Consider the following 21,741-nt stretch of genomic DNA (forward strand, 5'->3'; position numbering starts at 1 on the left):
GAGTGCTTGAGGCGGAAATAGACCCTGTGAGCCCAAGAAGGGGGTGGAACCAGGGGCTGCAGCCAGGAAACAAAGGACAGGAAACAGGATTTCTTTTTTCCAAAGTCCAGAACAAAGCTGACGAGGAGTCTGGCAGGAAGAGGGACCACCATTTCATACTTACAGTGGAAAAAATACCGAGGGCTCAAAATTGAAGATATTTGGGAAGGGATGAGTCATGGAGGAATGGTGATATATAATCTTCGCTTTCTGAGAATAAACACTTAATATTCCTGCTCAGCATTCTTTTATTACTTGGCTGCCGTCCTCATGCTTTCTATGGGAAGTCAGGAAAGGGCTGGAAGCCTCTCACTTTGCTCATTATGGGATACTAACCTGGAAAGCAAGCTCTGTTCCCTGCTCTCCATTCTCTCTTTCCTACACTGCTATCCCGCTTCCTGGATTGTCTCTCCCACCGTATTAGTGTAGGTAATTCTTCATTTGCAGGTCTCAGCAGAGATGTCACATCCTCAAAGGTGCTTTCTCTGACTTTCATTCTGTGGCAGAGTGTGCTAGCTGCTGATCCAGGATCCAGCTACCTTTTTTCTCATTAACAGTATTCTAATTTTGTTGGTGGTGAAGTTCCAATTAAAAGGTACATTTCTGGGATGACTGGGTGGCTCAGCAGTTTAGCACCTGCCTTCAGCCCAGGGCGTGATCCTGGGGTCCCGGGATCAAGTCCCATGTCAGGTTCCCTGCATGGAGCCTGCTTCTCCCTCTGCCTGTGTCTCTGACTCTCTCTCTCACTGTGTTCCTCATGAATAACTAAATAAATAAAAAATATATATATTTTAAAAAGGTACATTTCTCAGCCTCCTTTGCAAGTGCGTGACCATGTGACACAGTACAAGCCAATGAGATGTGAACAGAAGCTGTCGGATTGTACTCCGGTTCCCTAAACGACCAATTCAACAAGTGAGCAAGCTAGCCCTGTATGCACTTGGCCCCTCTTCCCTGCCTGACCCTGGACGTCTGTAACGATTCACAGCACTCTAGCATCCTTCCACCATGCATGAAGTGTCCATGACCACACGCTAATGATGGCACATCAGAAAGTTGGAAGGAACCTAGGGGCTTGATGACACGTGTCTCTGAAGAGACAAAGTAGAAAATAAGTAACATCTAGATGAACAAAGTAAAATATAAATTTGACTTTTCAAATTTTTTAAAAGATTTTATTTATTTATTCATGAGAGACATAGAGAGAGAGGAAGAGACACAGGTAGAGGGAGAAGCAGGCTCCCCGCAGGGAGCCTGATGTGGGATTTGATCCCAGAACCTTAGGATCATGAACTGAGCCGAGGGCAGATGCTCAACCACTGAGTCACCCAGGCGTCCCTAAACTTGTCTTTTTAACCCAAGCTGTTTTTGTTGCTATATCATTCCCTGGACTGAATTTTTGCAGGAGACAATGGCATAGCTTTTATGTAGAGGGTTCGATTAAAAGAGAACACAGTGATAAAATTGTAAGGATTTGCGAATTATTAACCACAGATACTATTATGATGATACTAATGCTTGATGAATATCTCCTTTATCTCTAGTCTCTCAAAGCAATGAAGTAATTTCATGTACAACAATTTTGCTGCTTAGTAACTCCTAGGCTTTAAGTATATTGACTTTTCTCCATGGGAGAATATTATCCAAATAAACTTTTGTCTCACATTTACTTATGCATGTTAGAAAGAGCCAACTTGGGCAGCCCGGGTGGCTCAGGGGTTTAGCACCACAGTTGGCCCAGGGTGTGATCCTGGAGACCCAGGACTGAGTCCCACATCGGGCTCCCGGGATGGAGCCTGTTTCTCTCTCTGCCTGTGTCTCTGCCTCTTTCTCTCTCTCTCTGTCTCTGTCTCTCATTAATAAATAAATAAGATCTTTAAAAAGAAAGAAGAAAGAAAGAAAGAGAAAGAAAGAAAGAAAGAAAAGGAAAGAAAGAAAGAAAGAAAGAAAGGAAAGAAAGAAAGAAAGAAAGAAAGAAAGAAAGAAAGAAAGAAAGAAAGAAAGAAGAAAGAAAGAGCCAACTGGAAACTGTTTAGACTTAGTTCAATTGCTTTTTCTGGAAAATATTTTCAAGTTGTTACTTTGGTAGGAAAATGTTACCTGGATAAAATATTTGTCAAAATATGGTCGTACTAAAAATATATATATATATATATATATATATATATATATATATATATATATATATATGATTGTACTTCTTCCCATTTGCCATTTGATAAATGTGCACAGAGAGTACACAGTTGTGTAAAGCACACATTATGGAAACCTCAATTAGTGAGTATAAAAATGACCATGATCCACTGACGTGCAAGTAGCCCCTAACTTGGTTTGGGCTCCCCAAAGAGCAGACCAAGAAACAAAGACTTAAGAGCAAATAGTTCATTTAGGAGGTGCAGGGGCACTGGGACAGGGTTGGAGAGGTGACAGAGGAAAGGCAGGCAGCCAACAAGGGGTGTGTTAGTATGTCAGCAACTAGAGCAAGTCACCGGGACTCCACCCTCCAGAGAAACTCAGGGAAATAAGGTAAATGACATACCTTCAAAGTATCCCACCAGCGTGGGGAGGGAGCTGGGCGACTTTTACACCAATTCCCATCAGTTGTCAGTCAACGACTCTCAGGGTATGAATTCCCTCGCAGCCACAGAGCAGGGAAGAGGGGCCTTCTGTGTCTGAAAAAAGTGTGTAGGCACAGAGGTGCAGAATTGGGCAATGAGAAGGATCGAGAGCACAAGAAAGCAGTAAGGTCTAAGGGACACTGACAGTCAACACTCTGGCTCCCTTCAAGTAAAGCTCAGACATCAATGTCTGACTTCATAGGTGACACAGAAGTTTTTAGATGGCACAAGGACAAGCTTTTTTGTTTTTAATAGTTATAAATGAAGCTTAAGGTCTCCTTCTACTGAATGCATAAGGTGCTGGGTTTTCCATTTGTGGAACTGATGTAATAAACAGACTGTAAAAGGAATCAAGTACAAAGAAGGTGATCAACTGATTTAAAGAACACTGAAAACAGTCATATAGATGGTATGCTAATATGCAAAAGGCATGGGAAATGACACATGTTTGGGCATCACTGAAGGGTATTGGACAGCTAGTGAGACTGAGGTATAAAGCTAGGCTGCTGAGTGTTCATAAATATCTACTGGATACCCAGCACTCTTCTAGAGTACAAGAGATTTTTTTTTTAAAGATTTTATTTATTCATGAGAGACCCACAGAGAGAGAGGCAGAGACACAGGCAGAGGGAGAGGCAGGCTCCATGTGGGGAGCCTGACGCAGGACCCGATCCCGGGTCTCCAGGATCACACCCCGGGCTGATGGCGGCACTAAATCGCTAAGCCACCAGGGCTGCCCAATACAAGAGATTTAAAAGGCATGAACCTTGCATCAAGGATTTTAGCCGCAGTGGTGAGAGCAAGACCACTAGTAGCAGTGGTAATAGAGGTAGTGGTGGTGGTGGTGGTGGTAGTAGTAGTAGGGGTGGGATAGTGGTAGTGGTGGTGGTAGTGGTGGCAGGGCGGTGGTGGTAGCAGTACTAATGGCAGCAGCAACAGTAGTAATGGTGGTAACACCTGATGGGCTGAGTCCCTGAGAGGGAGGCCTCAGGTCCCTCACAAAGAGGGTTCTTGGATCAGTACAAGAAAGAATTCAAGAGCAAGCCATTTAGAGAAAGGAGACCAAGATTTATTAAATCTAGAAGTAAGAAAGGAGCTACTTCACAAAGTAGCAGTCTCTCCTCCCAGATGAGAAAGAGGACCCCTCTTTGTTTCTAAGGATAAGGGTGTTTTTTTTTTTTAAGATTTATTTATTTATTTGAGAGAGACAGAGACAGTGAGCAGAGGAAGAGGGAGGTGAGCAGCAGACACCCCGCTTAGTGGGGAGCCCAATGTGGGGCTCAATCCCATGACCCTGAGATCATGACCTGAACCAAAATCAAGAGTCAGAAGCTTGCCCAATTGAGCCACCCAGATGCCCAGGGTTTTATAATCAAATAACCATACAAGGAAGGGCGACTCTTTAACTTGGGGCTCATAATTTGCATTGAGAGCTTAGTTTTTCTACTCTCTTAGGACTGTGGAGTTCCTCACAGGGAACGAGTTTTACAAATGCCCAACTTTTATGGCTTTTACTGTCAGGGGGAGTGAGGTCTTGTGGTCTTCTGTGAGCCGGATCTTGTGACTCTTTTTATGACCTGCTGACCTCTGGGTTAAGGGTCAGCCTAAAACCAACGTGGCCTCCCTTTGGTCAGCTGGTCTCCTAAGCCACCGTTCCCCTCCTCACTAGCAGCAGCAGCACTGGCCCACTGGCCGTAGAGACAGCTCCCAGTTAGTGAGGGTTTCTGCTTGCCATCTCCTTACCTGCCATCCTCAGGGAAGCTGGGCCCCCCTTCATAAAATCCATGAAACATTTAAAGGGCTGTCTTTGCAGAGAGTGAGACGGAAGAAGGATCCTGGGAGATGGTTTCACTAGGGTTTCCTAAGGAGGGAAAAGCAGCCCTCACTGCAGGATCACAGAGGACACAACGAGAAGTGTCCTGGCCGGTCCGTGGTCACAATGTGAGAACAGAGAAGGCACGGCCATAGATCCTTCAGGTACTGAGCCAGCTCCTATTCCACTCAAGGTACAGGGCCGGCCTCAGCAGCTGGGGACAGGAAGGGGGGAGAGGAAAGGAGCTGCAGATGACGCTGCCACACTGCCCCCAAAATGTGCTATCTTATTGTGTAAGACGACATAAGATCCAGATGGCAATTTTTGGATTTGTAACTTCCTATATAGAAGTCACATTTTCCGGTACATCCTAATTCTATTAGGGTGTGTGTGATGGCCAAATGTCATTAACAATGGCCAGGCCTGAAAATGAAGACAGGCATTAGGCTGGACTGGCTCAGCAGCTGCACCAGCTCTGTGGTCTTGGAGGGGAGGGGCAGCACGCAGGAGCCGGTGCTGGGCCGCATCTAAGTGTCATGTGGCCTCCAGGGACCAGCACACACTTGTAAGCACAAATCTGTGCTGACAGCAACGTCACATTCGATCGAGGCCTGGTCTCAGCCTTGGAGCCATAGACTTGCAATACAAAATGCCTGAATGGCTTGGCTCGAAAACAAATAGGTGCTTATTTGCATTAGGAACTTGAATTTGCATGTTGTTGGCTTCACTTAGGGACAGAAAAAGGAACTATATGTAGTCTGTAGTCAGTGCTACAGCCTTCTGATGTCACACTGGGTCATCTAAGATGGAAACCATCAACCACGGGGCAGGCTGGCGGGGTGGGGGGTGGTTTATCGATCAGATGGCCAGGGTCTGAATGCTGGTTCTGCCTCTCATCCCAGCATGAGACCTAGGGAAATCTGCTTAGTTTCCCAGAGCTTTTCTTTTTCTGTAAAATGGGCACAATAGAAGTACCCACTTCATAGGATTGTCATGGGCATTAAGTGAGGCAGATTTTGAGCTTGGGGCCTGATATACAGTAAGTGCTTAAGAAATGCATGTTTATGGGGGCATCTGGGTGGCTCAGGCAGTTATGTGTTCGGGTTGGTACAGGTCATGATCTCAAGTTGGTGCTCAGCAGGGAGTCTGCTTGGGATTCTTTCCCTCTGCCCGTTCTCTGCCTTTAAAATGAATAAATAAATCTTAAAATAAAAAAAGAAAAGAAATGCATGCTCATGACTAAGTATGACAGGTTTTTATTGTAGCCGTCTTTACTTAGACGTTGATCATCTTCCTGTTGCAGAACAGGAAAGGGTACTGGTAAACTAAGTGAACAAGGAGACACTACATGGAGGGGGTCTAATGCCCTGGTGGCCTAAGCAAGCAAGCAAACCAGAATCTAAGCCTGCTCTTGCCTCAAAGTGATGAAACCTAAGGACAACCAATCTCAAACAGCCGCAGAGGCTTCGAGCTACCACGCATCAAACACCTTCCTCTCTTTGCTTCCACAGTTTCACTTCAGTCTTTCCCTGGCTCCTGGCCCTGGAGTGCTCAATAACCACTTCTGGTTTGGAGCCGCCTGATTCCAGGGGATTTTGGGCCCAAATAAACTCTTGAAGTGTTTAAGATGCCTCAGTTTATCTTTTAAGAGTATAAAGAGGGACTGACACAAAAATGGGGACAGGCTTCACCCCAAATGCAAGCCTTGCAAGAAGAAGACAGAAGAGAGAAACATGAGAAGAACGAGTGGTGCTCTACAACACCCGATGGGAATGGAAGTCAGGACAAAGGAGGGCCAGTCATGATGGTGCTCTTGTGCTCATAAACACAAATTAATCTGACCGTGACAAATAATTTGGTGGGAAACTACATATGGCTATTCCCAAATAAAACGGGAAATGAGACAGAGAATAATTAAAACCTTATTGGAAGTGGGAGAAGAAGCCAACCTGCTTTTGCAGGCAATATCCAAACACCAAAGCTCAGAGTAGCCTCATGGGTAGGACAGACTTCTCCTGCTGCAGCCTGGGAGCCATGGTCTCCCCTGGACCACGGGGACAGCTCCTCAGTGGCCTCCTGCTTCCACTCTTACCCCTGCACATACCATTCTCTGCCCAGCTGCCAAACTTCTCATTTAAAAATATAAATCAGGCTATGTTACTGCTCTGCTTCCAATTCCAAGGGCCCCCCAGTGGCCTTAAAGTCTATACTCCCTGTCACGGCCTGAAAGATCATGATCAGGTCTTCGAACACTTCTCTGGCCCCATCTTGTACTGCTGTCTAGCTGACAATTCTATAATGGGCCAAGCTCCCTCCTACTGCAAGGCGTTCCCTCCCGCCCTGGACCACTGCTGCCCACATCTGCACCTGGCTGGCTTCCTAGTGTGTGAGGCTCAGTTCAGACATCAGCTCACTGCTAAAGAAGACTTCCTCAACCACCCCAAATCAAATCTTAATTCTCCTGCCCCTATTCTCTATCCTATTTCTTCCTTTTATTCTCTTGCTAGTATTTTAACACTAGGCAAAATCACCTTCTACATTTGTTTATGCACTTATGATCTAAATCCTCCCCCACACACACCAGGATGGGAGTCTCTGGAGAGAGGGAATTTGTTCACCAATGAATCTCAGGGCCTAGCATGGCATCCAACACTGAGATTTCTTGAATAAGTAAGTAAATAAATATGAATATAAATTTCACTCTTACAGCCCTCCCCCTTTCCACCTCCATCTCCCAGCTTTGGGAGAGTGTGTGACATGGAGCTAAAAGCTATCCAGAGGTGCCTGGGTCCTCAGTCAGTTAGGCATCTGCCTCCTAATTTTGGCTCAGGGCGTGATCTCAGGGTTGTGAGATCAAGCCCCTCGATGGGCTCTGCCCTCATTGAGGAGTCTGCTGGAGATCCTCTCTTTCCCTCTCCCTCTGCCCATGCTCCCTTCCTTTCCCCCCTCACTCCCCTCAAGTAAGTAAATATATAAATGAATAAATAAAAATCTTAAAAAAAAAAAACAAAAACAAAGCCAGAAGCTATCCAAAGCCAGCCTGTCCTTCTCTCTATCATGAAGACCTTACCAAGTTGAAGACCAGATGGAGGGGGGATTAGCAGGCCTTCAGAGTGAGTGGTCTGACTTTGGGGCAGCAAGCAGGGTTTTCTTCAGCAGAGGGAGTTCCATAGCTTGGTGAGTAATGGGACCTTAGAGCTATTCTCTTGCAGGGAGCACACAGAGACTAGGGCATGGAAGGATGGAGGGGACAGAGCTTTACAGTGGGCACAGGAAGCAGGCCCCAGCATGGAAGCCCAGCCTGGGACTCCTGCACCCTGGAGGGCATGGATGTGCAGGGGCAGCCAGTTACGGGTGCTCACCTGAGCCAGGTCAAGGCCTAAGCATCTGTCTGCTGTGTCACCTATAGTGGTCTCCCCCATGTCTGGGGATGGCGGAAAGGGAATAAGAACTGAAACTGACTTTCCCAAAAGTCTGATGGAATGGGGGACTAGAGTCAGGTTCAATTAAAAAAAATAACCAAGTAATGATACATTTCAGACATATCTGAGTTTTTGAAGTAGATTACACTTGCTACTCTATTATCTACTATAGAAACATCCACACTGACAGCAGCTTTCATTTAATAAGACATTACAGTGCCAGGCCTGGCCTGGGCAATATGTATACCTTACTCCCCTTATTTTTTAAAGACTTTATTTATTCATGAGAGACACAGAGAGAGAGACAGAGACATGAACAGAGGGAGAAGCAGGCTCCCTGTGAGGAGCCTGATGTGTGTCCTGGGATCACAACCTGAGCCAAAGGCAGATGCTCAACCAATGAGCCACCCAGGTGCTCCCCTTACCCCCTTAAACCTCAAACAAGGATACAAAGAAGGTGCTATTATCTATCTATCTATCTATCTATCTATCTATCTATCTATCTATCATCTCTCTACCAACCAATTTTAGAAGCCAAGGCCCAGCGTCCAGGTCTGTCTCGGGCACATGGTAGAGAGTAGTGCTCTCATACTCCTCACCACCCAGAGGTGGCTTCACTTCGAGGCCAGTCCCCTTGAGACCCACATCCCTACCCTTGCCCTCTTGCAAGGTTTGTGAAAAACCCCTGTTCAGAAGCCAACCCCCAGCCTAGGTCATTCTGCATTGGCTCTTGGTCCTGCTGCTGGAAACAAGGGTGGCCACGAAGCTGGCCTCGGAAGAGAACACTCACAGCAGCCTGCTCTCCAGCAGCAACAGGGCTTCTGTTCTATAAGGCTGCAGGAAGGGGAAGGGGGTATCGCTTTCCTCCAGAGGTTTGGGCTGGGATAGTTTTCACCCTGAAGAGGCTACAGCAGGAAAGTGCTTAGGGAGACTGAGCTGGCTCTGATGTACCCCTCTGTCCCCAACATCTGCTGGAGGCACCCGACAGGACATAAACACTGCCTGGTTTTTTCCTTTTCCTAGTCCACCCACTGCATGACATTAAGGGTTGTTTTCTTGCCTCAAAGACACAAAGATCTCTTCCTTGAATACCTGGAGACAGATCAAGCGGCCATATACCACATTAAAAAAAAAAATTGCTTGCACTCTCCTGGCAGGGAATAGTAAGTAGTCCATTACACAACACATCATTGCTTTCATGATCGGGGCTTCCCATCTGCCCCCTTTAAAAAAAAAAGATTGATTGATTGATTGATTCATGATAGACACAGAGGGGGTAGGGGCAGAGACATAGGCAGAGGGAGAAGCAAGCTCCACACAGGGAGCCTGATGTGAGACTTGATCCCAGGACTCCAGGATCACGCACTGGGCCAAAGGCAGGCGCTAAACCGCTGAGCCACCCAGGGATCCCCACCGATCTGCCCCCTTAACCACTCCTCCTCACTGTGCCCAGCCCCTTGGATGCTCAGCCAGTGGAGTCCTCCTGTCCAGGGTTTTTCCTGGGATTGAGGAAAGGCCCAGGAAAATGAGTTCACATGGGAGCACTTGAGATTTAAGCATTTCATTCTGGAAAGTGAGAGCGGGATGTGGATGGGGGACAGGAGCATAGTTTAAAAGGAGGAGTCTAGAAAAGACTGTGTTTTGGGCAGAGGAATGGCTCCTGTGGTTAGAAGTTCAGTCCAGAAGGCAGGGCAGGAGCACAGATGAGATCCCATCACATATCAGCACAAGTCACAATCCTGCATCCTACCTGTTTTCATTCCTGAGACCAGGCCTCCACCCAGGGCCAGAGAGGAAAGTGGGAGGAAGGTGCAGTTCAGGGGGCAGGTAGCCCAGGAGGGGTATTTGGTTGAGCCTCTAGGGCAGAAGGGGGGCCTCCAATTCAGATACTTGGGGGTTCAGGGCATTTACATATTTTCACCGGGCTCAATCAACCAGAGTTCCTGGCAGTCAAGGGACCCTCAGGCTGGGAGACCAGAACAAGGCTGCTTGGCTCTCATGTTGCTGCAAGAAGCGGGGGAAGGTGTGTAGTTCACCAACAGACCCTCTAGCCCTTCCACATGTCTGTGCCCAGGCAAATGCTTTCCAGAACTGCTCCTAGCAATGACTGTGCACAGTGGGGTCTTGGTGTGTGACACCTTGAACATTGGCTTAAGGACTCTCCACTAGGCTGGCTGAAACTTTCTTAGAACCACTCTGTGCTCAGAGACTCTTCGCGACCATCTTCCTTCCCTAGGTTTGTTTGTTTGTTTGTTTCTTTGACAGATAGATAGAATATGAGCAGTGGGAATGGCAGAGGCAGAGGGAGAAGGAAGAGGAGAAGGAGAAGGAGAAGAAGGAGGATGAGGAGGAGGAGGAGGAGGAGGAGGAGGAGGAGAAGCACCCTGAGCAGGGAGCCTGATGCAGGCTCAATCCCAGGACCCAGGGATCAGGAGCTGAGCCACCCAGGCACACACCCACACCCCCCACACCCCGCCCAGGTCTCTTTAAACAGATCTCATGACCAACAGAAGAGTCTGAAGTCTCGCCCTACCCAATCCTGCTCCCCCCCTTGTCACAAATAAATCTTGAGAACTTCATTACGTCTTGGCATCTGCTTCTCAGAGAATCCAAACTAGCACAGGAATGGTCGGAGAAAGTGGGCAGAAAGAGAGGGGACTGGCTCCCGTGGCACCAGGAAGGCAAGGAGGATGTCATCCCCAGTGGATTACGGGCTCCAGAGGCCCTGGCGCGGGTGGCAACCTCATGGCTGCAAGTTCGCAGGCGGTGGTCTGGGGCAGCAAACAGCCTGAACGGGTAGGGGAGAAAAAGGCATACGAATAATATTGGGGAGCAGTGTGGGCGATGTCTACAAGGGCAGCAGAGTTAGCTAGTTGTGGCTGAAGTGTCTTGAAGCTCTGCCAGCAGGGAGAAACCGGGGGTCATTAACCAACAGTTAAACAAACCGTTAAAGGCGAAGGATGACAGCCGGAGGGCTTATGTGGGAGTTTACAAAGAGGCCCTTATTTCCTACAGTAGGAAAGCTAACACAGCGGAGGAACGCAAGCAGAACTTGATTGTTGGGAGTTCCAGAGCTGCAGAGACATGCACAAGCTCAGCCCAGACTGGCTGTTCTGCTGAGGTCAAAGTCCTGGCTGGAAAAGCTTGGCCCTGAAACGTGGGATGGAGACATCTGGAGGATGCTCTGGACTTGTTCGCATCCATGGGGATGCCTCCCTCCCCAGGAGGTGTGTCTGCAGAAGAAGCCCACGGCTCCCTGGTCAGACTGAGCACTTCTCAGTGCTGGATGGTGCTGTAGAGGCCTCTCCCCAGCAAGACCACAAGGAGCTGCCCTCACATTCTAACAACTAGGATGAAACTCCAGGGTATCCTGGGCTTGCTGAGGGAGGAAAGTAACTACAGGATGGGAGCTTAAGAATTAGCTAGCATGAGGGATCCCTGGGTGGCTCAGCAGTTTAGCGCCTGCCTTTGGCCCAGGGTGTGATCTTGGAGTCCCAGGATCGAGTACTGTGTCGGGTTCCCTGCATGGAGCCTGCTTCTCCCTCTGCCTGTGTCTCTGTCTCTCTCTATCATGAATAAATAAATAAAACCTTAAAAAAAAAGAATTAGCTAGCATGTGTCACCTATAACTAGAGAAGGGCCTTGGGGATTAGATTTGAGGGGTTTTGATCAAGGGGCAAGAATGTGGGGCTTGGGACGACTGGGTGGCTCACTGGTTGAGCATCTGCCTCTGGCTCAGGGCGTGATCTCCGGATCCAGGATCGAGTCCCACATCGGGCTCCCCACAGAGAGCCTGCTTTTCCCTCTGCCTATGTCTCTGCCTCTCTGTGTCTCTCATGAATAAATAAGTCTTAAAAAAAAAAAAGAATGTGGGGCTCAAATCCTTTGACTTGGAGGTACTTTCTTGGGACATGGGATTTAATGTCTATTCATGTCTTACAGGAGAAGCTACATGAAGAAGAAAGGTCCTGGATGATGAGAGGCCATGTGGAAGAGAAGTGAGACATCCCAGCCAGTACCACATGCCAGCCTTCTTGGTGTGAGTGAGCCTTCTTGGAAGCGTGTCCTCCAGACCCTCATCAAGACTACATCAAGATACAATCCCTGGCAGACACCTTGATGGCAACCTCATGAGAGTCCCTGAGCCAGAAGCACTCAGCTAAGCCACTTCCAACCTAACCCACAAAAAGTGAGACACAATGTTTATTTGTTGTTTTAAGCCACCAGATTTTGGGAAATCCATCCACAGCAACTGACAACAAATCTAATAGCTCTCAGAAGCCTGGAGAAAGTGATAGTCCACAGGGAACACAGTGCTTTACTCTGAAAGACTGTAGAGAGAGACCAGCTGGCTCTGGAGAATGACCACAGACTAGTGTAACTCAACCTAGTAGTAGCCCTGGCTGCAGCGGCACTGCTGTTGGAAAAAGTGTATTTGGGATCAAGCTGCATGGACAGGTATCTAGTCCAGACTCCCGGGTACACTAGCACAGCTGCACAGACGTCCCTGAGCTGGCCTGCACCTGTGCCATGCTGGGTGTCCACCTGAAGGAGGACAAAGAAGCCCTTGCTCGCTTTGCAGAGAGGTTGATCTGGTTTCTGAAAGCAAGGGGAAAATGAACAGCAGCTGCATTACAGCCACATTCAAGAATGGTCTTTTTTTTTTTTAAGATTTTATTTATTTATTTATTTATTCATGAGAGACACAGAGAGAGAGGGTCAGAGACATAGGCAGAGGGAGAAGCAGGCTCCATGCAAGGAGCCCAACATGGTACTCGATCCAGACATTCCAGGATCACACCCTGAGCCAAAGGCAGACACTCAACCACAGAGCCACACAGATATCCCAAGAATGGTCTTGAATGGATGAGAAGGACATGGGAGATCCTCCCAGGGTACGGAGCTGCAAGTGATACATGTGAGTGGTCTGAGGTGTGAATATATAGAAATTTATGGGCAGAGGCCATCAGGTCACTGGATCGGGGCCCTGGAAGAAAAAGATTCCTCACAGACATGGGGCAAGGCATCTAGAGTGTGCATGGCCTGGAGAGAGAGACTTGAGACAGAAGACCAGAACGGTATTGCCTGAGAAAAGAACACGAATTCTGAATTTTCTGTTGCCATCTGTTAATGCCTCAAACTTAACACGCCCCAACCTGAACGCCTTGATCTCAGTATCTCCCTGCACTTGCTCCTCACAGCTTTCCTAATCTCAGTAAATGCCAACCCCACACTTCCAGTTGCCCAGCCCTCCAAAATTGGAGCCATCTTGAACCTTCTTTCTTCACACCCTCCAGCTGACCCATCAGCAAACCCTATTCTACCTTTAAGATCCTTTAAGACAGGATCGTAGCACTTTTCACGCTCCCACAGCTGTCAGTCTGCTCATGGCACCGGCAGCTCTTGCTAGCTCCCAAACCAGTCTTCCCCCTTCTACCCTTGCCCCATGATGGGCTGAATTGTGTTCTCCCTGAATTCGTGCATTGAAGCTCTAAACCCAGGACCTCAGAAAGGGAGTGTATTTGGAGACAGGGCCCTGATAGAGGTGATTATATTAACAAGAGGCCTCTTGGGTGGGCCTTGATCCCATCTTACCGACACCCTCAACTAGAGGAAGACACTTGGACACACACAGACACCAGAGACATGTGTGCCCAGACACCATGCGGGGACATGTGGAAAAGGACTCAGAGGGGTGTCTGGGCAGCTCAGTGGGTGAATGTCTGCCTTTGGCTCAGGTCATGATCCTGGGGTCCTGGGATAGAGTCCCACATTGGGCTCCCTGAGGGGAGCCTGCTTCTCCCTCTGCCTCTCTCTGTATGTCTCTCACACATAAATAAAATCTTTAAAAGGGGGGAGGGGCTCAAAAAAAACCAAACCTACCGACATCTTGATCTCAGACTTCCAGAACTGTGGAAAATCCATTTCTGTCTTTTCAGCCACCCGCTCTGTGGTATTTTGTCACAGTCTGCCCTAGCAGGCTAGCAAACACCCTCCACAGCCCATTTTTCACACATAGCCAGAGTGATCTTTTGAAATCCTGCAACCTCTCTGCTCAACACTCCCCTGTGCTGCTCATTTCACTGCAGGTAAGTCAGAGTCCTTGCGTGGCCTGTGAAGCACCACTCTCCCTTTGACCTCCCCGCTTCCCAGGGGCTGCCAGGCTGCCCAGTTCCCAAGGGCATTGTACACCACCTACTGCCTCCCCCTCTGCCCCTCACTGTGCTCAAGCCCCACTGATGTCCTGGAAGTTTCCCAGACACATCAACTGCCCTCCTGCTTCGTGGTCTTTGCACACACTGCCCTCTGTGCCCCAAACGCTCTTCCCCACACCCACACAGCTCACTTCTTCACCCTTCCAGTTGCTCGTGTCACTCCCTAGAGGACGTCCGCCACTGTTTTGTCAAAATGGCTGTACCTCCCCTGGGCTCTGTATGTCCCCACACACAGTTTCATTTTTCTTTTAGCATTTATTATCGCCTGACGGTCACATTTCAGTGTTTCCTAGTATATGGTTTATTTCCCTCAATAAGAGTATAAGCCCCTTGAAGACAAGGACTTAATTTTTGTTCATAGGGCTCTATCCTCTATGTGCCTGGCACATAGAAACTTCATAAATGGGAGACTTTTTTTTTTTTTAAATAAAGGAGAAGGTGGACTGATGGAGGATATCTGAGATACCTCCAGGACTGATGACTTCTTTGCTTACTAAAAAGCTCAGAACCAAATCTGGTTGCCATCTTTAAGAAGTCTACCAGGGAATTCATGTAAAAATTTCTACCTAGTTTTGTCTGTTTCCCTTCCTTTGCTTTTATTCTTCCTGCTGAGATACACTGTATATGATTTTTGTAAGCTGCCTCAATCTTTGAAATGATACCAAGTTTAATAAAATGAAATTTAAAATGAATTTCAAGAATGCCTCCAGTTTCTGGCCTTCTGGGATGGCTGTTTGATCTCTGGCTCTCTTGGCGGGGGGTGGGGGGGGGTTGGGAGAGAGACAGTGAGAGCGTTCCCAGTCCAGATTGCTGGGTGGACATAGGTTGCTCTTGTCCCCCAGAGTTTCTAGGGGAATTCTTCTGAAGATCTATCAATTCTCCAGGGATCAGCAGCCGCAAAAGAAGAAAAGAGACCATCTTGAAGGCCTCATGGCCAAATAGTATGGAAAAACTAGGCTTTGGGGGAAGAAAGTACATCTTCTCAGCCTCTGAGATGTGGGGCTAAAGTTGAAAGGAGAGCTTTTAAATTTGCCTGCCCTGAGGGGCAGGAGGGCAGTTTCTGGGTTAACTGTCTGGGTGCTAGCGAACACAGGAACAGAGTGGCCATTGTCTAGCTGGCTAGGCTCCTACAGAATGGCTCTGCACTGGCTCTTCAGGGACTCACACTGCTCACTGACCGCCGGGAGAGAGGCCACAGGGGTGAGGGTTCCATGGGGCTGGCAGCAAAGCCTGCCCCAAAACACTGCACAGACACGTGGACTGCGCCCCTCTGTACCTCTGAGGTCAGGTATTGCAGGCTAAGGCGCCTGACCTTTGGGAGCCAAGCTCCCAGTCTCTCTGCTCACACCATCCTGCCCCAAGATTGCCATGAGGAGTCAAAAGGCACCTAAGACTAGAAGCAGCTTCTTGTTGCCAGGAGGAAGTTGCTAACTACAACTAGCCCATTTGCTAAAGAGCTATAGTGTCGACAGTTTTCAGAAGGTTCACACATTCCATTTCACCCTCCAAAGCTTTGTCACAATCAAGGTGAGGAGCCCTAGTGTTTTTCCATCACAGTTTCTTGGCCTCAGACTCAACGTGGCTTCGGGTTACATCACTTTTCAACTTTCTTTGCTCCTTTGTGTTCTATTGGCCAACACTGCTCTTCGTTGCAGAGGGAAGTCTAGTTGAGTCAGGGGAAAAAAAAATCTAGGGCCTGCAAGATAGAAATGTAAGTTTAATTGCTGTGGGGCAGTGGCTTTGCAAGTGTCATGATGTGTCAGAATCATTTATGCAGTGGTTCTCAAATGTAAATGTGTTCAAGACGGGAGGTTAAAGTCACTTGTTAAAAATGAAGCCATCCATGGGTGAAATACATCAGACAGAAAGACAAGTACTGTATGATCTCACTTATATGTGGAATCTAAACAAAACAAAACAAATGAACAAAACAAAACAAAAACAAAACTCATAGATACAGAGAACAGATGGGTGGTTGCCAGAGGGGAGGGCAGATGGGGGTGGGTGAAATGGGTGTGCGGAGACAAGAGGCAGAGACTTCCAGTTATAAAATAAGCAATGGGATGTCACATACCTCATGGGGACTATGGTCAATACTGTATTGCAAATTTGAAGATACTAAGAAAGTAAATCTTAAAAGTTCCCATCACAAGAAAAAATGTTTTTGTAACTAGGTATGGAGACAGATAGTAACTAGGCTTACTGTGGTGATCATTTCCTAAGGTGTACAAATGTGGAGTCATGAAACTAACACTATGTTGAATGTCAATTAGACTTCAAATTGAAAAACTTAAGGCTTTGGGGCGCCTGAGTGGCTCAGTCAGTTAAGAGTCTGCCTTCGGCTCAGGTCATGATCCCAAGGTCCTGGGATGGAGCCCCACCTGCTCAGTGGGGAGCCTGCTCCTGCTTCTCCCTCTCCCTCTGCCTCTGCCCCTCCTCATCTCGTGCTCACTCTAATAATAAAATCTTAGAACAAACAAACAAAACCCCTTATGGATTCAATATCCAGAGCTGTCTATTTTATGAGTCTTGGGGTGAGCCCAAGGAACCTGCATTTGTATTTTATATTTTAAAGATTTATTTTAGAGAGAGCACATGTGAGTAGGGGGGAGCAGAGGAAAAGAATCTTAAGCAGAATCCCTGTTGAGCACACAGCTGGTGGTGGGGCTCAACCTCATGACCCTGAGATCATGACCTGAGCCAAAACCAAGAGTTGGATGCTTAACTGACTGTGTCAACCAGGTACCCAAGAACCTGCATTTTGAAATAGGTGATTGGATTCAGGTGATCTGCAGACCACATTGTGAAAAGTCCTAAGGACCTGAATAAAGATACAGGTGTCTGGGTCTGGTCACACACCTACCCTTCCAGAACTTGCAGCCCTGTGTGTCTCCCACCCCATTGAGGAGTCTGGCACACAGGTAAGTTGGGGACCCATGGTCACAGAAATTATTTCATTCAGAAAAAGTAAGCCAGGCTTCCACTTTTCAGGTCCCTTCCTCCCAGTGCCCTCATCACCACCTGAAAAATCAAGGCACACAGCTACCAGCACAGAATCCCTGGAGAAAAGCTCCCATGTGCTCCAGCCATCGAGATTCTGAAGCAAAAATGACTATAGATACGGAATGCCTGATTGTCATCATTTTACGGGTTTTCCTCTCTCTTCCTGGGAATCCCCAAGGTGAACGTGGCCACCTGGAGCTACCCAACTGGCTGGGAAACTGTCCCCCTCTGTGTTATTTGGAAGCGAGGGACACAGGGGCAGCAGCCGTGGCCATCAATCATGCGGGAGCCAACAAGGCTGTCATGCCTCCCAAGCGGATGCTTATTTCCACCAGATGGGCGCCAGGTGCCAGACTGCTGCAGCTGCTCAGGAGAGAGCGTTCAGTTGGCAGGGCTGTGAGCACCTGGATGGAGTGACGAAACCTGCAGGAATGTTAGATTCACCTGAGTGCAGACAACGCCTCTGGGGGAAAAAAATCAGCAGCCTCAGCACCAAATTACAGCTGATTCAACTGAAGGCTCTGTGGTCAGGTTTGCGTGTGGAGGCAGGCTGCTGCTCAGGGGGACTAGATAGCTTCATTTGGACTTTATGATAGAGCTGACATCTGTATAGGTCTCAAATGAATGTAGCCCTTATTCTCCGGTCCTCAAAAGACAAGTAGAATCATGGGCCAGTCTCAAGCTGAAGCTCCTGCACTCATCTCCCAACTCCTGTTGCTATCACTGGGGCAGCTTAAACCATTGCTCTCATTCATTCATTCATTCATTCAACAAACATTTCCCAAGTGCCTCCAGTGATAATAACTCATATGGTCTTAGTGATTGCACTGGCCAGGCGCTGGCCTAGTCCTGGCATGGCATCTCATGCAATACTTGCCAAACTGTGTGAGTCACAGACTTCACTTTATACAAGGAAACTAAGGATCACAGAGACTAAGCAACCTGGTTGTGGTACCACACCAGGAAGAGGTGGCCAGTCCTTCCATGTGCCAGGGTGAACTCACATGATGCCCTCTTCCAGCCTTTCAGTTGATTCATCTCATCCGTTCACTTACAAATCAGTCTTTATTCTTTCTGTGGGGTCTGCCCCTCAGCCTCCTCTGGCACTGGCCTTTCCATCAGCCCTCTCAGGTAGCACTAACCCAAAGGTCCCCAACTCCTCCTGATGCCTGGTCACAACTCTCCTGATCTTCCCTACACCCTCTGGCTCTTCCAATGCCTGCCTCTTGAACCCTGCTGTGCCTCAGAGTTCTTTGACACTCAACCCCCATGGTCTTTCTCACAGGAAGTCATCCCTGATGTATGCCTTCCCCCACATGCAGGAGTCCAGAGTGTGATCTCACCACATCCTGGAGATGCCTTTATTTCAACATGACATCCCATATTACACTGAGATTTTGTGCTTCTGTCAGCATTTCCTATTAAAACAGTTTCATGGGGGCGCCTGGCTGGCTCAGTTAGTAGAGCACACGACTCTAGATCTCGGGGTGGGTCGTGAATCCGAGCCCTACATTGGAGGTAGAGTTTACTTAAAAACTAAGTAAAATTTCAAAAATAACTAAATTAAATAAAATGGTTTCATGAAGGTGGATGACTGGTGCCCAGCCCACTGCATGGCTCATCATAAGCACTCAGTAAATATTTGTGAAACCAACCAGAACAGACATATTCCACACCCAAGGCATGGGCAAGGAAAAAGCACACTGATATTTTAGTGCGAGAAGGTAAACACAACCTCATGAATATCACTTATGCTTGGAAGCGAGAAACTATACAGGAAAGGATATTACACACAAGCTAAAGGCATGAGTCAGAATCTGACCACCTGGGCTGGCATCCAGCTTCTCTACTTACTGTGTAATCTGGGGCAAGCTATTTTACCTCTTAGAGCCTTACTTCTCTCATCTGTAAAATAGGAGTAGCTAATCTTACAGGGAGGGCTGTGTGAGGATCAAATGGGGTAATTTAAGTGAAGAATTTTAAAGTACACTGTTGATGTTCAGTGAATGTTATACTTATTTTGTTGTTGTTCATAATAAGTAGCTTTAAGAGAAAAGAGGAAGGAAACTAAGAAGATAAAATAGCTGTAGTATTTTGAAAGTATGGTACAAATCCCTATGCCAGATTAAAAAAAAATACAGGTCAGAGGGGTGCCTGGCTGGCTCAGTTGGAAGAGTGTGCAACCCTTAATCTGGGGGTTGTGAGTTTGATCCCCATATTGGGTATAGAGATTACATAAGTAAATAAAAACTTGTTTTAAAAAAGGATTAAAACCTTTAAGTTAAAATTTTATTTATTTATTTATTTATTTATTTATTTATTTATTTATTTATTTATTTATTTATGATAGGCACACAGTGAGAGAGAGAGAGGCAGAGACACAGGCAGAGGGAGAAGCAGGCTCCATGCACCGGGAGCCCGACGTGGGATTCGATCCCAGGTCTCCAGGATCGCGCCCTGGGCCAAAGGCAGGCGCCAAACCGCTGCGCCACCCAGGGATCCCAAGTTAAAAATTTTTAAAAATCCAAATCCAACTTGACCAAAGGCCCAGATTTTAAAAATTTTAATTAGCTATCATATTTTATTTTTTTTTAAATTTTTTTATTTATTAATGATAGTCGCGCCCCGGGCCAAAGGCAGGTGCTAAACCGCTGTGCCACCCAGGGATCCCAGCTATCATATTTTAAAATGAAGAAATAATCTGATTAAAAATGGGCAGAGAACATAAATAAAAATTTTGCCAAGAAGACATCCAGATGTCCAATAGGTGCCTGAAAAAGTGCTCAACATCTCTCATCATCAGAAAAATGCCAATCACGATCCCTGGGTGGTGCAGCAGTTTAGCGCCTGCCTTTGGCCCAGGGCGCGATCCTGGAGACCCGGGATTGAATCCCACGTCGGGCTCCCGGTGCATGGAGCCTGCTTCTCCCTCTGCCTGTGTCTCTGCCTCTCTCTCTCTCTCTCTCTCTCTGTGATTATCATAAATAAATTTAAAAAAAAAGAAAAAAAAAGAAAAATGCCAATCAAAGCCACAATGAATTATCACCTCTTACCAGCCAGAATGGCTAATACTGAAAAAAATAAGAGGTATATGTTGGTGAGAATGTGGAGAAAAATGAACCCTGTGCACTCTTGGTGGTAATGTAAATTGGTGCAGCCACCGTGGAAAATAATATCAAAATATCAAATACTATACTACCCAGTAATTCCACTACTGGGTATTCACCCAAGGAAAATTAAAATGTTAATCTGAAAACATATATGCACCCTTTTTTACTACAGCAATAGTCAAGCTATGTTAGCAACCCCAGTGTTCATCAATGGATGCAATGAATAAAGAATATGTGATATGTATAGACACTGGAATATTACTCAGCCATAAAAAAGAACAAGATCTTGCCATTTGCAACAATATAGAGCTAGAGAAGTTAATGCTAAGTGAAATAAGTCAGATACAGATGAATACCACATGATTTTATGTTTCTGTGGGATCTACCAAACAAAACTGATGAACAACAATGAAAAGAAGCAGAAATAGACCCAGAATACAGAAAACAAACTGATGGTTGCCAGAGGTTAAGAGGCTGGGAGTGGTGAGCAAAACGGGTGATGGGGAGGAGAAGGTACAGGCTTCCCGTTATAGAATAAATAGGCCATGGGGATGAAAGGCACAACACAGGGAATACAGTCAGTGGGGTGGTAATAGCACTGTAAGGTGACAGATGGGAGCTACGCTCATGGGGAGCACAGCACCGTGTACAGACTCCTCGAATCACCATGTTGTACACCTGAAACTAATGTAACTGTGTCAATGATACCTCAATTAAAAAAAAAATCAAGTCTCAGGCAGCCCGGGTGGCTCAGCAGTTTAGTGTTGCCTTCAGCCCGGGGCATGATCCTGGAGACCCTGGATCGAGTCCCGAGTTGGGCTCCTTGCATGGAGCCTGCTTCTCTCTCTCTGCCTCTCTCTGTGTGTCTCTCATGAGAAAGAAGTCCAGAGTTGTGACGCCTGTCCCCGGTAATTCCCCACTCTAGAATGGGCAGGTGCTTTAGCTCCCCACAGCCCCTCCTGGCCCTCCTGCTTCATCCCTAACTTGCTTCACACTACAGGCATTTTCATCGTGACTCCCGCAGGACATGATGCCTTCTTAGTACCAATATAATTCCTTCTTACGCACACTTCTCCTCTGCTCAGGAACTGGCTCCAACTTTATCTGTCACCTCCTCCATCTGGGGACCCATCCAGCCTCACTTCCCACGACTCTGCATCATATCCTCCATCCCCCACAGGCTACCATGCCCCCTCACACTCCAGCTCCTTCCTGCTGTGGCCGGCAGGGCCCCTCCTCCCCCTCTGCTCACCCGGAGCCCCCTCACCTTCCAAGGCTTAGCTCACGTCCAATTGCCCCCGAGAGCCTCTGCCACACTCTGCGGCCCCCAGCGCAGCGTGTCCCCGGGCCTGCACAGCACAGGGCAGGGGCCAGGATGGTCAGGTGCGCTCGGGTGTTCTCAGGCTTCATCCTGAACCGACGTCTGTCCACGTCCACTCTGTTCTATCCTTTCCTCTGCCTTCTGGGGGCTCTGTCCTTGCTGAATCTATCCCTGGGACTTCTGTGACCTAAAACAAAACC

At 47.4% G+C, this 21,741-nt stretch overlaps 1 long non-coding RNA gene across 1 annotated transcript in view; it reads right to left on the reverse strand.

Moving 5' to 3' along the window:
• Nucleotides 1-21,741, reverse strand: part of LOC129514195 (uncharacterized) — a 37,453-nt gene that overhangs the window by 15,166 nt on the left and 546 nt on the right. Inside the window, exon 2 of the long non-coding RNA XR_008665357.1 lies at nucleotides 21,488-21,728. This is a non-coding gene — a long non-coding RNA (uncharacterized LOC129514195). The remainder of the gene's footprint in view (nucleotides 1-21,487; nucleotides 21,729-21,741) is intronic.

This window comes from Nyctereutes procyonoides, unplaced genomic scaffold, assembly GCF_905146905.1.
Source record: "Nyctereutes procyonoides isolate TBG_1078 unplaced genomic scaffold, NYPRO_anot_genome, whole genome shotgun sequence".
NCBI classification, from domain to species: Eukaryota; Metazoa; Chordata; class Mammalia; order Carnivora; family Canidae; genus Nyctereutes; species Nyctereutes procyonoides.